This window comes from Trichechus manatus, unplaced genomic scaffold, assembly GCF_000243295.1.
Source record: "Trichechus manatus latirostris isolate Lorelei unplaced genomic scaffold, TriManLat1.0 scaffold00081, whole genome shotgun sequence".
Taxonomy (NCBI): Eukaryota; Metazoa; Chordata; class Mammalia; order Sirenia; family Trichechidae; genus Trichechus; species Trichechus manatus.
This window is the reverse complement of record NW_004444017.1, coordinates 2,882,177-2,885,975: the sequence shown is the minus strand read 5'-3', so window position 1 is coordinate 2,885,975 and position 3,799 is coordinate 2,882,177. Positions and strand designations below refer to the sequence as shown.

The window sequence follows — 3,799 nt, the reverse complement described above, 5'->3', positions numbered from 1 at the left end:
GAATCCACTACGATGGAAAACATTTTATTCTTTAAAAAAAAACAAAAAAAAACTCTTCTTCCTGTTATTTGTAGTACTGAACGTTAGATATTTTTCCCCCGTGGGGTCAAAAGGTACCTAAGTATATGACTGCAAATGGAAAAATAGGGGACAGAAATCAGGTACTGGCAGTTTTTCCATTTTCATTTGTGTATGAATTTTTAATATAATTGTGGGGACATAAAGCATTAATGCAAATCAAAATGTTTCAGTGAACAAGTTTCAGTAGTTCAACTTTATAACAATTATAAATAAACCTGTTAAGTTTTACTGGACAATGTCAGCATTTGGATTTTTTTAAAACAAGTAAATTTATTATTGACAGCAACCGAATGGTGTTTGTAGCTTTTTTATCATACAGTAGATTCCATCCATTCACTCTGCTTTTCTAACTGAGTTGTCCTACATGCAAGTATGTTTTTAATGTTGTCTGTCTTCTGCGCCGTTCCTATAAGTTTGCTATTAAAATACATTAAACTATAAAAAAAAAAAGAAAAGAAAAGACAAACTACAGACTGGGCAAAATACTTGCAAACCACATATGAGAAAAAGAACTTGTATCTAAGATACATAAAGAACTCTCAAAACTCAACAGTAAAAAAAAACAAATAATCCAATTCGAAAATGGGCAAAAGACATAAATAGACATTTCACTGAAGAAAAGATATGGAAGCAAATATGCACATGAAAATATGTTCAACATCATTGGCCACTGGGAAAATGCAAATTAAAATCACAATGAGATATCACTATACACCTGTTAGAATGGCTAAAATAAAGGATGCAAAGAAACTGGATATCTCATACATTGCTGGTGCAAATGTAAAATGGTACTGCCACTCTGGAAAATAGTTTGGCAGTTTCTTATAAAATTTAACATGCACTTACCATATGACTTAGCAATTACATTCTTGGGTATTTATCTTAAGGAAATGAAAACTTATGTCATGCAAAAATCTGTACATGAATGTTCATAGGAGTTTTATTCGTAATAGCCCAAAACTGAAAACAACCCAAGTATCCTTAAGTGGGTGAATGGTTGAATTCTGGATATCAATACAGCAGAATATTACTCAGCAATAAAAAGAAGCAAACTACTGATACACACAAGTTGGATTGTTGGAATAATGCATCAAATGATGGAATGCTTGAAACAACTAAGCATTTAGCTTAGTGAAAAAAAGCCAGTCTCAAAAAAGGTTGCATACTGTATGATTTTTTTGTATATAACATCCTCAAAATGACAAAACTATACAGATAAAGAAGAGACTAGTGGTTGCCAGGGAAGGATGAAGGGGTGTGTGTGTGTGGAGGTGGGTGATTATATAGGGGTAGTACAAGGGAGTACCTGTGTGGTGATGGAACAGTTCTATATCATGGTGGTGACGATGGTGGTGGTGGTTACATGAATCTCTACCAGAGGTCAATTTGCACAGAACACACACACAAATGAGTGCATGTCAAAACTGGTGAGAACTGAATAAGGTCTGTCATCTAAATAACAGTATTGTGCCAAGGTCAATTCCCTGGTTTTGATACTGTATCACAGTTACTTAAGATGTCACCGTTAGGGGAAACTGGGTGACGCATTCAAGGGGCTCTGTACTATTTTTGCAACTCCCTGTGAATCTACAATCATTTCAAAATAAAGAGTTAAAAAGAAAACTAGCAGCAAAAAGGTTGAAAACAGCCTAAATGTCCATCAGTAGGGGACTTAGTTGAATTACGGTGTTGGCGAACAATGTTGAATATACCATGGACTGCCAGAAGAATGAACAAATTTGTCTTGGAAGAAGTACAGCCAGAATGCTCCTTAGAAGCAAGGATGGCGAGACTTTGTCTCATGTACTCTGGTCATGTTATCAAGAGGGACCAGTCCCTGAAGAAGGACATCATGTTTGATAAAGTAGACGGTCAGCAAAAAAGAGGACGACCCTTAATGAGATAGACTGGCACAGTGGCTGCAACAACGGGCTCAAGCATAACAACGCTTGTGAGGATGATGCAGGACCTGGCAGTGTTTCGTTCTGTTTTACACAGGATAGCTATGAGTCAGAACTGACTTGGTGGCACCCAACAATAACACAATAGTACATCCACACAATTTAGTAGTATGCAACCATAAAGAAAATAATAATAATAAGGAATATATCTATGAACGATGTAAATAAGTGAAAAAAGTAAGGTCCAGAGCTCTGAATAGAATGTGCTACTTACTGTGTAAGAAAGAAAGGGAAATAAGAAACTACCATAAACACATATTTGCCTATTTTTGCAATAAGAAAACCAGAAGGACAGACCAGAAGCTAATGAAAATGGTTATCTATAGGAGGTGAGTGGGAATGAGGTTAAGAGGACAGGGATGGAGCAAGACTTCTCTGCATATAACTTTATAGTGTTAAGTTTTTAATTATGTAAATTTTTATATAATAAAAATATTTAATTAAATAAAAAGAAAGGAAACCGGATTCAGGCTGTGAGGAGACCCCAGCGCCACTGGCTGGTCCTGCTCGCTGCCGGCCGCAGGGAGTGGGGCAGTGGAGCAAACATGAATGCTGGAGTTGCCCACAGCGAAATGAATCCAAATACCCGTATAATGAATAGCCATGGTATGTGGCTGACATATGCACTGGGAATTGGCTTGCTTCTTATTGTCTTACTCACATTCCCTTCTTCAGTGTTCTGTTGCTTGGACTTTAACAAATATTATACATAACCTGGGGATATATGTATTTTTGCATGCAGTGAAAAGAACACCTTTTGAAACTCCTGACCAGGATGAAGCAAGACTCCTAACTCACTGGGAACAGCTTGATTATGGAGTTAGAGTTTACATCTTCATGGAAGTTTTTCACAATTTCTTCAATAATTCTATATTTTCTGGCAAGTTTCTATGAGCCAACTCACTTCATCCTAAACACAGTTTCTCTCCTGAGTGTGTGTCTTGGTCATCCAGTGCTGCTACAACAGAAATACCACAAGTGGATGGCTTTAACAAAGAGAAATTCATTTCTTCACAGTAAACTAGACTAGAAGTCCAAATTCAGGGCGTCAGCTCCAGGAAAAGGCTTTCTCTCTCTGTCGGCCTTCTCATCAATGTTCCCCTGGACTAGGAGCTTCTCCGCACAGGGACCCCGGGTCCAAAGGACACGCTCTGCTCCTGGCACTCCTTTCTTGGTGGTATAAGGTCCGTCTGTCTTTCTGCTCACTTCTCTCTTTTATATCTCCAGAGATTGCCTCAGGACACAATCCAATCTTACAGACTGAGTCCTGCCTTACTAACACAACTGCCACCCATCCTCCCTCATTAACATCATAGAGGCAGGATTTACAACATATAGGAAAATCACACAATACCAGGGATCATGGCCCAGCCAAACTGATACACACATTTTTGGGGGGACATTATTCAATCCATGACAGTGTGCTAATTCCCAAAATGCCACAACTACATGGTGTTCAGATCTTTGGAATTAATAAGTATTGAAATGGTTTGAAACCGAACAAAAATTTTTACAGCTACTCAGTTTCCTGTAAGGAAGGAGTAGTTAGTATACTGCACTGTTTCTGTGATAATGTGAAATGAGAGGTATTTACATTGGAGGGCTAATTGCTGGTTCTTCATATGCTGCTCTGAAGTACAGATTTTTACTAGAAGATGCCTCTGTTTAATCCATCTGGTTTATTTCTAGAGAGAGGCTTTACAAGCAGTCTGGGCAGATCCAGCTCCTAAGTTAAATGGCTATACAGTGAGGGTGTA

General features: G+C 38.0%; 1 pseudogene; it reads left to right on the top strand.

Moving 5' to 3' along the window:
• Positions 1–2,587: 2,587 nt before the first annotated feature.
• LOC101355280 (ORM1-like protein 1) lies at positions 2,588–3,526 on the top strand (annotated as a pseudogene).
• Positions 3,527–3,799: the final 273 nt, after the last annotated feature.